Raw genomic sequence first — 21128 nt, 5'->3', positions numbered from 1 at the left:
TAGAAGTAGTGTATACATAGCACCGGAAGAATGGAGTGCCTAGAACAGAAAGAATGAGGGCTGCAGGAGGCTAGGTCAGCCTAATGCCGACCCATAGAAGAGGCAGAACAGGAAACATCTTCGGCACTCACTCCTGCCTTGCTGCTACTGCACTATAGGTCCTCATCATGTCTTGCCTAGACTTTACAATAGTTCCTTAACACCAGGTAAAACCAGCATTTCTAAAGGTGGATGCAGGCAGTTCCACAAAAGCTAATTAGAATCCCCAGTGGCTTTCCAGTGTTTTCCCAGCAGGTTCATGAGTATAGTCCTCTGTGGTCTATACCTGCTGTGAGTCAGAAAGAAAAAAAAAACAAACACGGAAAGGCACATGCTGTTTGATATAAAGAGAACTGAGTTTATGTGCAATTGTCAGACCCATTGGTTGGCTTTTCAGAAATAGTGTGTGGAGAAAAAAATAGAAAGAAATAGTGTGTGGGTGTGATGGTGGGACAATTTTTTTAGATATCTATTTTTAAATTCTCACCCAAGGATATTTTTATTGATAAGAGAGAGAGAGAGAGAGAAAGAGAGAGAGAGAGAGAGAGATTTCAGTGTTAAAGGAAACATCAATCAGTTGCCTCCTGAAACACCCTGACAGGGGATGGACCCTGCAATATTTTTGGTGGATGGGACAATGCTCCAACCAACCCAGCTACCTGGCTGGGCAGCGGAGAAATTTTTTAAAACGAAGAGATTTTGCAATGCCTTGTTATTTTTCCTCTGGAGGGTGTCTTGGGGAAGATAGGTTAGTGTAATGGGATAAGAAAAAAACAACAAATTACAAGATTGCATGTAAAACAGATAAACAAAAAGAATTGTGCTTGTCAAACCGCAAAACTAAACCCAAGTGCAAAATTATAAAGGAGCAAAATGTAGTTAAATTAAGCTACTTTCATTCATTTCGTGCTTACATTATTGTCTTCTGAATGAGTCCATGTTGTCCATAGCATTTGCAGAAGAAATAACAATGTTAAGGGGGATCACAGTAGTGCCTCATTGGGTATTCAACTGAGTTCATCTCAACTATTTTGTTATGTTTATTTTATTTGGAATATTTTTTCTAGTTTATTTTCAGCTTTGACTTCTTCCCCATGGAGCAGATCCATATTTCCAGTGATCTTCTGGCCATCACCACTTAAATATCCTATGGCCACCTCATATACACAGTCAGAGCTTAGTTTATTACTTACCGTTCTCCCCTAAATTGCTCTGTCTCCAAAACTTTGTTGTTGCTGTTGTTAATGATGCTCCATCCATTTAGTCTCTAGAAAAGGAAAATAGACTCACCTTTTGCCTCCCTCCCCTGATCCTTTGGTTCTCCTATCCAACACACTGACATCAGTGCCATTATTCATTTTTCAAGTCTCACTCCTGCCTTGCTACCACTGCACTCTAGGTCCTCATCATGTCTTGCCCAGACTTTACAACCTTTCCTTAACACAAGGCTCCTCCACCCTAGTCAGTAATCTACCTAGGTTATCATTACGGTCATCATCCGAAGGACAGATCCAATCATGCCATTCACCAGCCCCAGAGTCTCTGTTGGCTCCATTGCATGCACCGTAAAGTCCAAGTTTATAAGCATTCATAAGAAAGCCCTCACACACTGGCCGCTCAGCCTCACTGTACCATTAAGTCATTCCACTGAACTTGTCAGTACTCCCTGCATACACCTGGCCCATTCACATAGACTCTTATACTCTTCCACACTTTCTCCAATTGGCAGAATCTTAAGAGAAGTGTCATAATCCTCTGCATTCCCGGAGACTCACAGGGTGCCTACTCAATGGCTACAGAATAAGTGTTTTTAAATAAATGCATGAATAAAGAAGCACAGTGAAATGACTAAGTCAGAGGAAAGACAGTGTGGCTTCAGAAAGACGTGCAGGAGGACAGGGTCTGGCTAAAGGGAGAGTAGAATATTCTTAAGTCAGAGCTTTTGTTAGGAAGTGAAAGTGTCCCTTCACTAGAAATGCTCAGAGAGTGATCCCTTATGAGCAGCTGGATAGGGAATTTGTGCATAAGGTAGGGGGTGGCCATGCTAAATGACCTCTAATTTAATTCAGAAATTGTATCCTTCCTCGTTAGTACACAGCCCCTTGCATCATCTGATGATTTCTGGTAAGCAAGAATATGTGCCTTTTAACGCTGGCTCTGTATGTTTATGTCCCAATAAATAATTGGAAATGTTTTCATTTGGGATTAAGCAGAGACAGGGAGTGGTATACCTACTAAGCATAAATGAGATGCGGTAACTTTTAGAAGATTGTACATTAAAACCCAAATATCCTATCTTTAACATTGAGAGGAGCTAGGATTGCATTTTGGTACTCTGAGCCCAGGAAGCAACTTCCTCCCACTCCTGGGATCCCTTCTTCTAGTTTGGTATTCAGGGAAATTGCCCAGCTGGCACTTGGAGTTAGTCCAACCCTGTCTACTCGTGCTAAATTGTAGCTCTAATATCTCTGTGTGTTCTATAAAACATAAATAATTGTAATGCATTGTATTTATATAGCACCTGTTTCTAAGGACCACAAAGTGCTGCCTGGATGTCACTTCATTGCATCTCACAGCACAGTGGGGACACTGAGAGAATGCAGGTGATATTACATCCCCTTTGAACCCAGAGCTGAAAGAGAGTTGTTTCAACCAAAAGTAAATAAAAGCAAGATTGAATAAGAACAAGATTTATAAGAGGAGATAAAGTTAGAGTTTAAGGAAAGAAATTGACTATATTAGAATTAAAGAGAGATTTAAAGCCAAAAAAAAAAAAAAAAAAGAATTGCTCTGAAAAATGGGAAAGCGTTGAGAGTATGTTTATAAATATTTGTATACAACATTAAAATAATATATGACCACTATAGAAATTTGGAAAGCAAAGAGTTTTTTAAAACCATCTATAATTTTACTATAATAACAGAACAAATTTGGTATATTATCTTTATGTCTTTTGCTAGTTCTTTCTGTTTGTGTTTTTTTACTATGTGTCTGAAAGATTCCATTTAGAATTATAGCATATATTAAATTTTGTATTATGTATTTTTACTTAAAAATATATCATACAGTTTGCATAATTATAATTCTGAGAAGCTTATGTAATCTTCCATGGAATGATATAGCATAATTTGTTCCACTCTTCTACCATAATATTGTTTCTACTTTTTCACCATACAAAATCACAATAAATTGAAGTCTATCTTTATGCATAAGGATTTTTCATTTTTAAAGTTATTTCCTTAGCAGAGATTTCCAGACCAAGAATTATCAGATTAATGTGGATTTATGAGTATGTTAAAACATGAATGCATAAAAATACTCTCAAATTAACATACTGTATAAGTGAAAAATATGAAAATAACTGAAAATAACTCTATCTAAAGACCAACCATGTTTATAAGTTGGCAAAGCAGCTACTTCAAAATTGAAAAATTAAGCAGTTTTTTGTCCTTGCACAAGCAAGTGGTTTGATTTTATTTTTTTATTACATCGTTATTTCATTCAATTCAATCACGTTGACAGTGGAAAACCAGATTTAAAAAAAAGAGAAAGTTGTATCTCATAGAAAACACAAATTTGTACCAGATATAGAAGGTTAAGTTAACATAGGGGGAACAGGTAATTTCTCTGCTTTCAACTTTAATTTGCATGGTCAAATGTTCTCTGAAAACAATTAGAAGTGTGAATGTGTGTGTGTGCATGTCTGTACCAATTCCTGAAGTTCCATTGCATGATGGTAAATAGGATTGTAAAGTTTTCTCATTTAATTATAGAGGCATTGGGGAAAATGGTATGCACATAACTGTTTTTCTGTGGTGAGTTGTTATATAGTTATCTGATTTATGCCATAGTCATTTACCAACGTAATTACCACAAGAGTCAAGGATAAAAACTACTGGCTTTAGTTAAGGTATACATTACAAAATATTGATGTGTAACGTTAATACTGACCAAGAAAATTGCCTGGGTAATGTTACTCCAAATAGCAATTAATCTAAATGATGACTAGAGTATGCAGTCAATACTAGGTTAAATATAAATAAGGCATATACCCTTAATCAGGGGCTTGAGGATCTTGATGTTTTAATCACTTTTCTCAATAATATTCTTAATGATCATAAGTCATATGCCCATTTTGATCTGTCTTATGGTTGGAAGAAATGTAAATTGACTCAGGTTAATGTGAGACACCTAAAACATTTCACTAGCTCACAAAAATTTTGTAAACCATTCTCATTTTAATTGCTTTAACAAAAGGTGTTCAAGTAATATGCATTGAGCATATCAATGTGGCAGTTCCATGGGTTGTGTTTTCTATTTTCTCACATATTCCAGTGACCATGGTCTATTTTTGGGAAGAATAGGACTTATGTCAAAGAAAAGTGGATCTGTGAAAGATTATCTTTAAAACACCAAAAGTTAGATAAACCAAAGTTACTTCCTGGGGAAAGTTTATTGATCTCTTTTTAAAACCAACAGCTCCACAAAACATAGCCAAATGAGCAATCTATAGGGCTACATTCTATTCCTACAACATGATGAAAAGCTACGTACTCTCAGCAGACTTGTGGCCACTGTGAAAATGGAGGACAGGAATAATTGGTTAATGTACTCATTCTCTCTCAGTTTGAATGAGAAACTCCTTCCCCGGTAGGTTCATTGAGAGCCTGTTTCCTGCTTCTATAATAAGGCTTCCATATTATCCTATAAATGCTGTTTAATTTATTAACTGCTTCTATGGAAGGTAAGTTTCATGCAGGCAGAAATTTTGATTCGTATATTTGGTATCCTAGAGCCTTGTATAGTTTCTGGCACATAGCAAACAGTAAATATTGGTGAGTAAACAAATAGTTTTTACTGCCTATTATGAATGTAATATTATGCTAAGAACAGAGAGAGATATAAAGAAGAGTATCTTCAATTAGTGTAGTCAACACATAAATTGTGAGCAGTTAATGAGCACCATGCACTAGTCTATCATGTCGCAGGCTTTTTGGTGCTGGCACTGAGGAAAACAGCCAAGACGAATTACATGTACCGAAAATTATTGCATTTTGGTGCTTGTGAGTAATGGATAGGCATGGTTACATGGTTAAGCATGGTTGCACAAGTTAACCCATAAATACCAAGGTTTACTTCCATAATTTTCTGATTCATGTTCAACTTCCTTACTAGAAGTCAGGGTGGACCTGGGCTTTTGTCCACCATGGTACTCCTAGAACCTGGCAGAAAGTAGATAAATGAGCAACTGCTTTGCTCAGTATTCTCTGCTCTTTGTGTGGCTGGATCATTCCCATCCTTAGTTCTCAGCTCAGGTGTCACCTCTTTCAAGTTGCCTCCCTGAGTGGCCTCTTCCTCAATCCCTGGTTTGTTTCTATTGCAGTGCTTATTACCACTTCTTTCATTTATATGGCTCCCTGTACACTTATTCTACTTGGCAGTGGGGACTCTTTTGGCCTGTTTTGGTCTCTTTTGCATCCATAGCACATATCACAGCACCTGGCACCTTTCACTGAAGAGGTTCTATCTTCATAAAGTTAAATAGATTTTACTTCCTACTATGTATGTAGCATTACGCTGAGAGAAGTATATAAAGAGTGTCTTCTAACCTTATCTAAAGTTGTTTTTGCCAAACAGTCATCCTGGTTCATTTTCTCTTCAGCATTAAGCATTTTCTGAATTTTTTCTGTTTATGTGTCTATGCTACATTCAGATTGTAAACCCCATGAAGGCAGAGCCTGGAACAAGGCATATCTGGTTCACTGCTGTATGGTCAATACTTAGAAGAGGGGCTGACACAAACAATTGTTGAATATGCTAATATCTACACTAATAAAAGAGAAAAATGGTAATTAGCTACCCTTCCCATTGGCTAATCAGCATATCCTTATGCAAATTAACTGTCAGCCAAGATGGCGGCCGGCAGCCAGGCAGCTGGAAGCGAACATGAGGCTTGCTTGCTCCAGTGACTGCAGACTCCAACGTTCCCCGCCTGACTTGCCGGCCTCTGAGCTGGCAGTTTGAAACTTTGTAACAAATATAGCCGGCTGGGATCTCAGAGCTGAAGTTATACATTGTTTCGATTACAGAACGGCAAACAAACCAGCAGCAGAAGCCTCAGAGCTAGAGCCAGAGCTAAAGCTGGCCCAGAAGAAAAAAAGAAAAGAAAAAAGGAGTGTTTGGGAGCTTCAGTCAAAACCGCCAGCCTGAAAGCAGCCCTCAGCCCCTCACCCAGACTGGCCAGGCACCCCAGTGGGGACCCCCACCCTGAAGGGTGTGTGACCAGCTGCAAACAGCCATCATCCCCTCATCCAGGCTGGCCAGGCACCCCAGTGGGGACCCCCACCCTGATCCAGGACACCCTTCAGGGCAAACCCGCCGGCCCCCAGGCCTCTATCCTATATAGTAAAAGGGTAATATGCCTCCCAGCACAGGGATCAGCGGAGCCGAGAGGTCTCCTGGCACCAGATCAGCATGACAGGGTGCAGCGCCCAAACCCCCTGATCGCCCTGTGGCTCTGTGTGTGACAGGGGGTGGCGCCCCAACCCCCCCCCCCCCCCCCCCCACGGGCCCTGCTCTGTCTGTGACGGAGTAGAGCCATAACCTCCCAATCGGCCCTGCCCTGAGTGTGACAGTGGTGGCGCCCAAACCCCCTGATCGCCCTGTGGCTCTGTGTGTGACAGGGGGTGGCGCCCCAACCCCCCCCCCCCCCCCCCCCCACGGGCCCTGCTCTGTCTGTGACGGAGTAGAGCCATAACCTCCCCATCGGCCCTGCCCTGAGTGTGACAGTGGTGGCGCCCCAACCCCCTGATCCGCCCTGCTCTGTGTGTGACAGGGGGCGGTGCCCTAACTCCCCTATCGGCCCTACTCTGTGTGTGACGGGGGAGCTCCCCAACCCCCTGATGGGCCCTGCTCTGTGAGTGACAGGGGGCAGCGCCCCAACCCCCTGATTGGCCCTGCTCTGTGCATCACAGGGGGTGGTGCCGCAACCTCCCCATTGACCCTGCCTTGAGTGTGATAGGGGGCGGTGCCCCAACCCCCCAATCGGCCCTACCCTGAGGGTGTCTGAGGGTGGCATCACAACCTCCCAATCCGCCCTGCTCTGTGCATGACAGGGGCCGGCGCCCCAACTCCCCAATCAGCCCTGCTCTGAGCCCGACCAGGGGCTGCACCTAGGGATTGGGCCTGCCCTCTGCCACCCAGGAGCAGGCCTAAGCCAGCAGGTTGTTATCTCCCGAGGGGTCCCAGACTGCGAGAGGGCACAGGCCAGGCTGAGGGACCCCCCCTCCCCCCCCCCCCCCCCGAGTGCACAAATTTTTGTGCACCGGGCCTCTAGTCTATATATATGAAAGCCTAAGCGACCGGCAGACCGGCCAGTAGCTATGACGTGCACTGACCACCAGGGATTAGACGCTCAAAGCAGGAGCTGCCGAGCTGCGGTCACTTGCGAGCGGTGGTTCTCGGGTGATGCACTCAGAACCGGAGAGGAGGGAGCCCGATTCCAGGGTGCCTCACCCGAGAACCACCCTCTCGCAATCTGGGACCCCTCAGGGGATGTCAGAGAGCCAGGCTGAGGGACCCTGATGGTGCACGAATCCATGCACCAGGCCTCTAGTTTAGCAAATAAAAGGCAATGGTATGAAAGGAAAAGACAAGACAAAAGAAATTTTAAAGCAAAGAAAAGAGATGCACTGTTAGTACAGAAAAGCAAGTGTTAGCTTCGAAATGCTGGTGGTGGAAGCAAGCTCTGCTTTCGGAGGAAAATAATAAATGTTGAAATCAAATATAGTGGGATTAGTGAGAAGAAACAAACAACAATTATGAGCAAACATGTCTACACAATTCAGTGGCTTCTTTTGGGGCTCCATGAGAGAGACAAAATGAATAATGAGTAGGAGACCAAGACAATAATAGTTCAGTTAGAGCCAGGACAAGCTAAGTTCTTACTCACCTTAGGAGTGGAGTATAAAGACTTACCACTGGGTATGTATGGGGCTTGACAGATCTAGGTTTGGCTTCTACTCTTCCACTTATTAGCTATATTATAGTAGTTAAGTCAGGTACCTTCTCTGAACCTGTTTCCACAATTGCAAAATGGGAAAACTTAAACCTAACTCATAGAATTATTCTAGAGATAAAATAAGAAAATGTATGCAAATCACTATTCCTGAGGCAGAACCTATTTCATTTAGCTCCTTGAATGGTTGCTGTTGTCATAACAGTTCATCAGTTAAGATGCCTGGCTGGAGGTGCTGCAAGTAGAATATTTATTTAATAATATTAAAAAAGGAAATTGATTTTCTTTCATTTAGATAACTTTAGATAGAGGGCATCTCTTTATTTTGGATCATAGCATGAGCACCCTATTCATCATGCTATCTAATTTTCAGGAAAAGCACACTATATCATAAACCATTGACTTGAAAAATAAAAATAATAAATTGCCCATTATGATAATATTTCTTCTTTTGCATTGTAATTGTGGCTCAGGAGTACACTTAAATAAATCTTTCATTGATTCCAAGTAAATTAGCCTACCTTAAAGATGCTCTCATTAAAACTCCTAACTATTATTTGTATGTATTGTTCCCAAAGAAGAGATTTGGAGAAGTTCCCATTTCTGGCTCTAAGGCAATCATGTATCTTTATTGAAAGGCAATGGTACATTATTACTTGAAGTTTTTAATCTGTGTGTATAGTTAATAGTGGTTTATTATTTTAAAGGAAACACAATATTAAATGTCCCAATATCTCTGACTGGGAGTAGGGGTTGGGGATCAATCAGCAAATCATATTTTGTAAACAATTTGGAACCCTTTTCAGAAATTAATTTCTGAATATAGTCAATCGCCTGGACAGCTTTATAATGATGTTGATTTATCAATTCCCCCTCTAGTGAGAAGTAGTGAATTAAGTGCACCTGGGTTTATATATGAAAAACAGCATATTAATTGATTTAGTATATGTGTTGCAGATAGTCATAGAGCAAAGCCTGTGGCAACTGGCAAATGTAATAATTTCACATTTACCTATGACTCACCAAGTACAATCCAATGCTTGAAGGCAAAATTTTATGTTTAGTTTCTATGATTGCCTTCATATTGCTTTTCTGTGCATTAAAAGTCCATTTTCAGAACCATAAGCTTACCAATTTTTATGAATAAATATTTTGTGAGCATAAAATTATTTTCTGATAATTTTTGCCACCCTCCCCAAATCCGGTGTTACTTTCTTTCTAGACATGCTCAAGGGTATTATTTGTAATATTTCTAAATATGATACATTTCATGAAAAATCTGGTATATTACACAGACATATTATACAGAACTTCCAGCTCATAACCGATGTACCTTTTAATGTTGGTTGCACTAATAATTCTATTTAAAATCAAACATCACAAAAGGCTTTGAATAAAATTATGAATAATGTTATATTTATGGAAATTGTGTCATCTTTTACTGATCATAAGTATGAGCCGGAAGAATTCATCCTTGAAGTGAGAGGCTTCCTGTAACACAATAACTTAGTTTACTGACATACAAAATGAGGAAGGCTTGAGAGAAAATAAAATAGTTTGTTAGATTGCATATACATATATATATATATATATATATATATATATATATATATTCCTTTAGTTCTCTTTCTTGTGTTCTGTTCTGCTTTGAGTCCCCTACATAATATAAAATTCCATCACTTAATGATATGCACAGCCACAATATGTTAGTACCACAAATCTTACCATCATATAAGCACCAAAGAAACATAAAAGTTGTGCCTTTTTAGGAAGTTGCAAAGTTTGATAGCCATTACTAGTAAGCACTAAATCATCCCTAAATCCATCCTGCTTCCTGATGCAGTGATATAGGAGTATGCCATCAGAGTACCTAAGTATGATGAAAGATATCCTCAGGTGAGAAAGCCGAAGTACACAGAAGTTGGGAGGTAATGTTCATTACTAGAAATATTCTAAGGGTAGAGCCAAATCTATAGATTGGCAGTAAAAATTCCAAGATGGTCATAAACCACCTAGAGTAAATGTGCAGCTCAGCCTGCATATTTTGCAGGCTTTGTCAATGCCTTGCAGGATAAGCTGAGACATAGACCCATTCCTTCACTTTGCAATGGAAGTTTGATTCCTTCTTCATGTGCTGCAGGCAGCAAATTCATTCTGAAGACATCTTATTGTAAGACAAGATACACCATACCACTGAAAGGAAACATTTTATTATAGGTATGCATTAGTATCAAGCTGAAGCACATATTGGCATGGCAGTTGGCTTTTAGGTGGGAAGATAATTGCAACATTGGAGCCTGACCACCACCCCCCCCCCCGCCCCCCCCAAAAAAAGTCATGAAAACGCTTGCTATGGTACTAGTATACAAAATATCTTTGGAGCAGACTGACCTAGGTCAAATCCTTTTGGTACCTTGTGCAAAATTGGACAAGCTATTCCACTATTCTCTGAACCTCAGTTTACTCCTTTATAAAATGAGGAATAGCCTGCCTGCCATTGCATAATTGCATGTGATTTACAGTGGATCAAATGCTTGACACAGAGCAAGTCCATGACAAATTTTGTTTTCTTAGTCTGAATAGAATATGAACATATGGTTGATCTCCTAAACAGGATTTTCTTTCTCCTAAATGGGGTTCTGAATAAGAAGGATGTAGTGAAATATAGGTCATGGACTACAGATTCAATTTCATGTGCTCTCTTCTCTATCAACAATCTGTTGGGTGATCTGGGAGGAGCTATAGACACTGACCCTCATTGTCTATAACTGTAAAAGGAAGACATTAGTTATTTATTTATGAATACCAATTGTTATTCTTTAAGAATAGATGCTTGGCATATAGTGGACATTGAATAATGGTTGAATTAGTTGAATAATAGTTCAATGCCATTCTATGGGGAACTTGAGTGGTTATTGGGAACTTCTGAAAGAAATACAGATTTAAGCCCTGGCCAGTGTTATTCAGTAGTTAGAGTGTCAGCCTGTGTACTGAAGTGTTATACATTTGATTCCAGGTCAAGGGAATGTACTTCGGTTGTAGGTTCATGCCCCACCCCACTGTGGGAGGCAACCAGTCAAGGTGCCTCTCTCTCTCAGATCAATGTCTCTCTCTCCCCCTCCTCCTCCCTCCCTCCTTTCTACTCTTTCTGAAAAGCAATGGAAAAAAATATCCTCCAGCCGAGCCAGTGTAGTTCAGTGGTTGAGCATTGACCAATGAAACAGGAGGTCACAGGTCAATTCCCTGTCAGGGCACATGCCCAGGTTGCAGGCTTGATCCCTAATATGGGGCATGCAGGAGGAAGCAGATCAATGATTCTCTCCCTTATTCTCTTAAATCAATTATATATATTGGTTATATATATATACATATATATTATATTGGTTATATATATATATATATATATATATATATATATATATATACCCAGTGCACAAAATTCATGCACTCCGGGGGGAGGGGAGAGTCCTTCAGCCCAACCTATGCCCTCTCGCAGTTTGGGACCCCTTGGGGGATGTCCGCCTGCCGGCTTAGGGCCTAAGCTGGCACTCAGACATCCCTCTCGCAGTCTGGGGCTCTCATAGTCCGGGATCCCTTGCTCCTTACTGCCTGCCTCCAGTGGAGGCAGGAGAGGCTCCCACCACCACTGCTGTGGTGGCCAGTCATGAGCCCGGCTTCTGGCTGAGTGGCTCTCCCCCTGTGGGAGTGCACTGACCACCATGGGTCAGCTCCTGCATTGAACGTCTGCCCCCTGGTGGTCAGTGCGCATCATAGTGATCAGTCGTTTCACTGTTCGGTCGATTTGCATATTAGCCTTTTATTCTATAGTATATCCTCCAGTGAGTATATACACACAAAAAAATGCAGACTTGCCATTCATTTTGTTAGTGCTACTGTGGAATCTGTAAACCAAGCCCACTGTAGCCACCTCAGGCTTTTCATAATGGATTGTGTCAGTACAAGGACAGGGAACTGCAAGCATGCATGTTAGGCTTCTTTACTACAGCGTGTAAAATTGTTTTCCAAAAGGAAACTGGTGTGATAGAATATCTCTCCCATAGGTGCCAAACAAGAAAAACAATGTATTTTAGCTTTTTTGTTTGTTTGTTTTTGCCATTGACCTCTGGACGAGCAATCGTTTCAGAAAATTTTTCAATTCACTGAGGGTATAATTCACAAACAACAAAATGTATTTTAGTTTTTCCATCCCTCTGCCCTGCCCCTATACTAGTATATCTTGTGTGTCTAGTCTCTTCTCTCTTACCTGAGGGTTGATCATTTTTCTCTAGAGCTCAGAGGATGACTCTAGACCTAAAACTCATTGAAGGAAGGAATGGGATGTTGGGCAGTTTAAATCCATTGCTCTAAAGGTTTTACTTTCTGTTCGTGTTATCACTGAGTGGCCCATGGGGGTCAGAGGCAGAGACTCCGAGATTGCTCCAGAATCTGAAACCTTTACCAAGAAAGATGAAAACAGAAGGAAACAACACAGGATACAGAAAAGCAAGATCCAGCCTATTGTTTCCAAAAGCCTAAAGCATTCAAGACACAATGAACTTAGCCCAGGGTTGCTTTGTTTTCAGAAAATCAGTCATCTAGACTTCACAAAGAATGATGGTCAGAATATTTAACTACTGATGGAGCAGGGGTACTGACCAATCAGAATGGACATTGCCCAGTCAGAACAGATGCCATCTGAAAATACAGTCAGTCAATTCATTCTGGTGCACACCTTTTTACCATTAGTCATTGCAGAAACTACTGAAAATGTAAAAAAGGAACCTCAGGGTCAGAGTCTCCTATTCTACCAAAATTGAATTTATTTTACACTAGCAAACGTATTTGAAATTAACAGAATCATAGTCTCTCTCCAGTTACTGACTTGTTACCCTGCTTCCATTGACAGAAAACTCTTCTTAAGAGTTCTATATTTATTGCCTCTACTTCTCACCTCCTATTTTCTCTTGAACACACTACAATCAGGCTTTTATCCCCAATATCAGCTTCCTCTAGAGCTCAGAGGTTTTATCATGATCAACAACCCTGATATTATGGTTAATTTTCAATCTTCTTACTCAAAGTTTTGTCTGCATTCAACATCGTTGATCACTCCATCCTTCCTGAACTACTTTCTTCACCTAGCTTCTAGGATGTGCTTTCTCCTGTTCTTCCTGTAATGTATGCCATTCCCTTTCAGTTGTTTGTGACATGAATATTTTATATTGAATCACATTTACCCACTGATTTCCACTGTTATTTTCCACAGAAGAAATGACCTCAATATTAAATAAAAATTTTTACCAAGGACAATATATACTCTTTTGACAGCATGCAATTAATTTTCCTGAATAGCCCCATAGAAGAAATTAGTCATTCAGACAATGGAATGTGACCATTACTAGCAGCATGCATAGAGCCAGAACTGATACTGGAGCAGTGACATTTTGTACCAAATGTGCGAAAACAATAAAGCACACTGTAACCAAGGGCTAACTGAATGACAGCCAGTTTCGGAGGAATAACATTAAAGTTGTTGTCTAATAACTTCTTTTGACTATATTTTACTCTTTCATTATTAGGAAAAGATGAGTTAATAGGAGTACTTATGTAAGTAAAAAATATGCCAATTTATCATATAGTCAATATTCATTCTTTTTAAAAAGTACAGAGTAGTTCAAGTTGTTGTTTGATGACCAATGGAAGACTTTATCCAAAAGGACCTATTATTGAGTTATAACAATCTATTTCTTTAGACTTTGCACCAACTTTAGTTATCAGGCACTTGTCACAGCCAGTGGTTTATCTCCTTGTCTTTCCCCTACCCCCGCCCCTCTTCCCCCCACCACCCCCCATAGAAGTCTCTAAGATGTCAAGCACTCTTTCCTTGTGTACTGGTGAACTGCATTGCCCTAGCGAGGGCTATTGATTTCCCATTATTCCTAGATGCCACACGATGCATTTCTATTAGTTGTAAACACTTACAAGACTGACTTTTATTTTGTCCTTCATCACATCAGTCTGGCAGGGCAGGACATCTGGAAAGGAAGGCCAGTGCATTTATTAGACGCTCTTCTACCTTGGTGCTTAAGCGAATAATGCTTTCAAGGTGTCTCAATATAACAAAGCTTGTTTTAAAAAACCCACTGCTCTCTTGACAGAGCCTCATGGTAAGGTCTCTTAAAAGAAACAAACTACATTTACTTTTTAAATCTACTCTGGGATTGACTTATTTGCTTTTTTATAGGCATAATTATATTTCATTGATGAACGTTGGCTTCATAATTAACCAGGAAAATTCATATTGGCCTTTGCTAGTAATAATTTTTGCTAGTAAGAAAAATTACTGATAAAGAAAATACATTAAACAAAATAGGCCTTTAGGATAAATTAGATTGCTTGGGCAACAACAGTTTTGAGAGTTCATTGGTATTTTAGATACACAAAAACACATGCAAGAGTCAAGTTCTTTAAACATTTTAAGTGAAAATTTACACTTTGACTTGGATTTGTTTCAGTGATGAATGTGATCTGCCAGCTCTACTACTTGTTGACAAAAGCCTATTTCAACCAGAAAGCCAAGGTTTTTTTCCTCAGAGGTTTTTAATCTTTTAAATAGCATATATGCCTCCTGGGAGAAAACTCCAAGAGGTTATAGAATTCATTTGCCCTTCAGGGGGAAAAAAACCCAATAGTGAATATTAAGAGAAAATGAGAGTATAACATCTGAGAAAAGGGCATTAGTCAAAGGACATCTGAGAATCACCCTCATGCTGTTTCTCCGTTGTCCATCATCCACACTTACTGCAGGCCATCCCTGATATTCCCCTTGGCCTTCATGATCTTTCTGGTGTCATCCTCTCTGGGAAATGATTCCCCCACCTTTTTAAAATCACATGTTGGTTTACATTATTTTTTCTTGTTTTTTGACCTGTTTGGACATGTCTTATGAGCATCTTTACATTTACGTGGTCACTGAAAGGGTTTCTTGGATCATCCCAACACGCATTTTAACTAATTCCCCCAACAGTAAATGCCTCATCTCACAATAGTTGCATTTGACCTCCACTTTCTTTCTCTAATTACCCACTATCTGCTTTCCTCTGTGCCTTCAGCAAATGGCATAATATTTAGGTTACTCTATGATTCCAGTATAACTAGTTTATAGGGGAGAAAACAACTTTTTCTCTCAATAAAGAATCTCAGGTTGATGTGTGATATTATTTACAAAAACAAGTATTTATTATGATATATCTGTTTATGTAAATCTATCCTGAGTTTCCATTTACATGAAACCAAAAAGGGGTTGTTGTATATCTTTTTTAAAAATATATATTTTATTGATTTTTTTTTACAGAGAAGAAGGATGAGGGATAGAGAGTTAGAAACATCAATGAGAGAGAAACATCGATCAGCTGCCTCCTGCACACTCCCCACTAGGTATGTGCCCGCAACCAAGGTACATGCCCTTGACCAGAATCGAACCTGGGACCCTTGAGTCCGCAGGCCGATGCTCTATCCACTGATCCAAACCGGTCAGGGCTGTTGTATATCTTTAACTTTGAGAGAGCTCCATTCATTAATTGAACAAATATTTGAGCACTCACTGTATGCTGAACACTATTTCAGGTATGGGGAATACATCAGTGAACAAAACAGGGAAAAGAAAACACCTGTAAGCTCTCAAGAGCTTACATTCCAGGGGGAAAGACAGACAATAAACAAACATACAAGCTATATCTACTATATGTCAAGGCAAGGATTTACTCAGCCAAGGGATCCCATGGCAACTTTTGTCAGTTAGAAGAAGCACAGGGTTGCCAAAAGAAATCAAGCACTTGAGATTCTTAATAAGAAACAAAAATATCACCCAAAGCAGAAGTACAATTCTTCAGGCCACCAATGCTCCTTGTCATCTGAAATCCTGTTGCTAGGACACTGATAAGCATAGAAAAGCTAAGGACACTTTTTAAGCTGGGGAAATGTTTGGTAGTATGATGATCTGATATTCGTGGATCTAAATTCAGGAGGAATAGAGAATAACAAAGAGAAATAAATATATCTGTAAAGAGGCTTTTGAAATCATTTAAAACTTAATGCCTTTAAATAGTAGGTATACAAAGTATTATATTGAAAAATGTTGGGTATTTTTTTACTAACATTTAAGAATCTACTATCAGTTCTACTCTGAATGGTGATCAGTACTTTTCAGTAAAATCTAATTTAATCTATCTCTTCATTTCCTCAAAAATCAAGTGACCAATCCTTGACCCCCAAAATAAAAACTTGTGTTCTGATACTATGGCTTTAGTTTAGCAGGATAGAGTAATCAGTGTTATTCCATTTTTTATCCTCCCACGGTTCTCTAAATATAAATGAAGTCTCTTCCTTTGCTTTGGGGAATTGAATGCCAGTTGGGGAATTCAAAACAGTGTTGGTTTCAATCTTGAGTTCCTCTGCATACCAAGTTCACTTCTTTGGCCCTAAGGCATGCCTCTCAAAGAGAAAACGTGGGGAAATGCTGAATCCAGTACTGGTATATCCTGAGACCATCTTGCCTATATAGTTAACATGGTCCTGAAATTCTGTCCCAATGTGGTTCATGAATAATAGGGCCCATTTGGACAGAATCATATTTGGGCAAATCAGTCCAAATTACACATCCAAATGTAATTTGGACATCAGTGTTCAAATGTGATTTTTATTGCTATAGGCCATAGTAAGTAAAAAATGAGATTAGATATACACCATGGCACTGCTCATTTATTTTTACATGGGAAATGTGCCCATCTGAATGGCAATGGATTGTCTGTCATAGATGAAGCGAGATACAAAGTTGGAAGTCTGTTCATCACCATGAGCTGATGAGAACTGGCTGGAATAGCATGTGTGGTAAACAATTTTCACATCTCTAAAGCACAAATGTGACAGACCTCTGCAGTTATTGTTAGGTTTAATAGCAGAAGGTAGTAATGAAGCTTTTAATTACTAAATACTGATAACATTTCTTGAAGAACAAAATAAATTAATACTTTTTTAATATGCAATCACAGGATCAGCCTGGATCTACCCTGGTCTTAGTAGCCAAACACATCTTGCCTCATCATTCTCTTAAGTCAACATTTTTGTCTTGTGTTCAAAGTACATATTTAACATTTATGCATAAGGAGATAAAGCCAAGGCTCTCATGCAATTTGTGTATGAAATTGGCTGTACATCCATAGTCACAATGCCAAGAGAATCTCGGTATTTGCTATCAATCACCCGTTATTCAAATTTCCCTCATCAGTTGGATTACAAGCCAACTATTTCTGGGACAGTTGTTTAGTGGAGAAAGAATTACAGTTATTCTTGTTCAAGGTAAGGTCAGATAAAAATGAGGGCTCTCTTGGAATGGGGGTGGGAGGAAAATAGTTTAAAGCTCCTCATGGAACTGGCTGTTGGTGAAAGACAAGCAAGCATGACTGCCATAAGCGATTCTCAACTAGAACCAGATATAGCAGGTAAAAATAATTTCAGTTCTGAATAAAACATAGTAGCTGCAGTCACTTTTCACAGTTAAAGACAGCATGACCTAACGGAAGGTATGTATTGTTTGGGCCAGGTTCTGCCATATGGCAGCTATGTTACATTGTGGCAACTTAACCTCTCTGAGGTAAACTTTCTCATCTGTGAATGGGTTCATTGCAAGCTTTCAGGATAATTTTGTATATAAATATAAATGGCATAAATATAAATAATATAAATAAATATAAATATAAATAACATAAATATAAATAATATAAATATAAATATAAATATAAATATAAATATAAATATAAATATAAATATAAATATAAATATAAATATATATTGCCTAGGATGATATTATAGCATTGCTAGTGATCAATAATTTATATCCAAGTATCTAGATTTCCTCAGCCTTTCATTTCACATATTGCTATGTAGTAGTGGTGCCTCTGTCCTCAACCATTAAAGTCTCCTACCGTTATTTCTGGAGGTCACCACAGTGTGACCCATATTGCATGAGAAACCATAAGGCTACCTCCCATGTCTCTTTGAGGGAAGGCGCCATTCCCTATGGCCCTCTCCCAGCACCCTCTGGGAGAACTCTGATCTGACCGAAGTCTCAGTCAGAGGCCTCAGGAGGCCAGTGCTGTGCAGTGGGTAAAGGCAGGAAGGAAAGAGGGCTTTCATCCATTCTCTCCTGAACCTTGAAGGAGCCTTCTGCATAATCCTCCCGAAAACAGATCTTTCGGTTCCTCTGCTTCACTCTCAGGATAAGCCTGACCGTGGAATCATGCTAGGAAATCAACTGTGCTTGTGGGCATTTCCTTGCCCCTTCCCTTGGTCTCCAGCAATGTGCTATGTGCTGTCCAGGCATTATTTCATACTCCCAGGAAGTCTGTGAGATGGAGATATTTAATCCCAAATATAGGTGAAGAGACTGAAACCTAGGAAGTTTTAGGACACTGTCCACTCCCCTCCTTCAAGTAAATACCTGGGTTATTACCAGGTATTCTCCATTAAGATGAGCCCAAGATATCCTTAAAATAGTAGCAATTATTATTATTACCATTCCACTCTGTCAAGTAAGGCCAGAGTTTCCATTGATTCAATAATGAGTCTGAAGAAATATGCAGAGTAGAAATTGAAGTACAAAAACTAGAGTAGCAGGGAGAGAGTGGAGGCAGAGACTGAGGAAACAAGTTTTGAAAAACAAAATGTGGCAATTATAAAAAATAATGTAAAAGGGGCAAATCTAAGAGAATGTATCATCTCTTTTTTATTAATCATTTGAAAAATTTCTTAAATTAAATGGCACCAGCTACTTCTCTCACAATTTCCCTCAAATGCCCTTACTTGAGCCCTTAAAAAAATAAATAAGTAATACCATCCTATATAATAAAACCTCAGCAACCGAATGGCAGAACTACTGGTCAAACAGTTGCTATGACACGCACTGACCACCAGGGGGCAGATGCTCAATGCAGGAGCTGCCCCCTGGTGGTCAGTGTGCTCCCACAGTGGAAGCAGTTGCTCAGAGGGCGGGTCCACAGCTCCTGGGCTGACCAGGATGAGCGGTGCTCCCACAGCGGGCCAATCCCCACAGGCCACACACCCCCAACAGTGCACAAATCCCATGCACCAGGGCTCTAGTAGTCCATATAAAGAGTAAGAATTTCTCTTCCCTTTACTCTCCATTTCCTTAATTCATCTTTCTATCTCCAAGTACAGGTGGGAAATAATTGAGGAACTATTTTTTTTAATATATTTTATTGATTTTTTACAGAGAGGAAGGGAGAGAGATAGAGAGTTAGAAACATCGATGAGAGAGAAACATCGACCAGCTGCCTCCTGCACATCTCCTACTGGGGATGTGCCTGCAACCCAGGTACATGCCCTTGACCGGAATCGAACCTGGGACCTTTCAGTCCGAAGGCCGATGCTCTATCCACTGAGCCAAACCAGTTTCAGCGAGGAACTATTTTTTGATGAATGAAGTTTTGATCCCAGTCTACAATAAATCTCTAGAACAGCGGTTCTCAACCTATGGGTCGTGACCCCTTTGGGGGTTGAATGACCCTTTCACAGGGGTCGCCTAAGACCATCGGAAAACACATATATAATTACATATTGTTTTTGTGATTAATTACTATGCTTTAATTAAGTTCAATTTGTAGCAATGAAACAGGGAGTCACCACAACATGAGGAACTGTATTAAAGGGTCGCGGCATTAGGAAAGTTGAGAACCTCTGCTCTAGAGATTACTTTCAAACTAAGACCAATTTCATACCCAATAGAAACTTTAGTTTTATGGAATGAAAAGCCAAATGAGAACAATCCAATAATGTCTTTCCAAAAAGAAGGTACCCTAAGTACACTTGCCCAATTACTACTGAGAAATATTCTCTTTTTTAAACCAAGAAATAAAAAGGAAAATTGTTTTCCTGGTAATGCTTTGTATTCTTTTTCCAGGGCTAGCGAAAGAAACTCTTGGTTATCAATCTCTTTGTTTACCAAGTGTAATTTTTCATGGGAGATGTCAGTTATATTTATCAAAAAGCCAAATCAATTTCAATTCTCCTTGCAGGAGTCTTGTTAAGTAACATAGAACAAGATAGTATCAAATGCACTTTAATAAAATTCAATAGTTCACAAGTATTATTACCAATCCATTTTCTACTAATATTTTATTTATTTATTTGTCATATATTTTTATTGATTTCAAAGAGGAAGGAAAAGGGAAAGATAGAAATGTCAATGATGAGAGAGAATCATTGATTGGCTGCCTCCTGCACACCCCCTGCTTGGGATAGAGTCCGCAACCTGGGCATGTGCCCTTGACCAGAATTGAACCTGGAACCCTTCAGTCTGAACGCCAACGCTCTATCCACTGAGCCAAACCAGCTAGGGCTCTACTAGTATTTTAGATCAAAATGTTCAAATTCATTTAGCTCAAATGCTTTGGGTTTTCTGAATTTCGCAAATTACATGCCTACTTGCTGCTAATGTCTGAAAAACAGGGAGAGGTGAGACCAACAAGATATTTGCATACGTACCAATAGAAAGGGATGATGTTGCATCATTTTATTTTTCTCCTTGTGTACTTATTCCTTCTTGGCTACTTGAAGTGATCCATAAGTAAAGAATTAATAAACATTGAAAGCTTCCTGTTTACCACCACTCACATGTTCTCCTTTATCCAAGGCCTGTTTTCCCTTAATCAGAATTCACAGCAAAGAGGAGAGGGGAATGGACAGGAAAACCCGCAACATGTTTGGGAACTGTATTAACGCACCTCTATTAGCTGCATATATAGAAGTCTTGGGAAATTCCAACTTTTTTATATTGAGATAATGGATTGAAATTTTAAATTAGTATTTAGTGTCTTATTTTTTCAATATTCAAGTTCTTTAAAAGTATTCTCTAAATACAGAACTGATAATTTAATGATTATTTCATTATTAAAAGTGAAAATATCTGTACTCATGCCTATGGATTCACCTCAAAAGTTTTTTTATATTTTGTGCATTCTTTCTTCTCATGCTAGTTATGAACTTTACTTTGATG

General features: G+C 39.5%; 1 protein-coding gene across 2 annotated transcripts in view; it reads left to right on the top strand.

Annotated features, from left to right (window-relative positions):
• The window catches only part of TMEM117 (transmembrane protein 117), a 427129-nt gene that overhangs the window by 390848 nt on the left and 15153 nt on the right, over nt 1–21128 (top strand). The window lies entirely within an intron of this gene.

Source organism: Myotis yumanensis, unplaced genomic scaffold, assembly GCF_028538775.1.
Source record: "Myotis yumanensis isolate MYYU_CA2020_CCGP unplaced genomic scaffold, mMyoYum1.0.hap1 SCAF_3, whole genome shotgun sequence".
Lineage (NCBI taxonomy): Eukaryota > Metazoa > Chordata > Mammalia > Chiroptera > Vespertilionidae > Myotis > Myotis yumanensis.
This window is presented reverse-complemented; position numbering and strand designations above follow the sequence as displayed.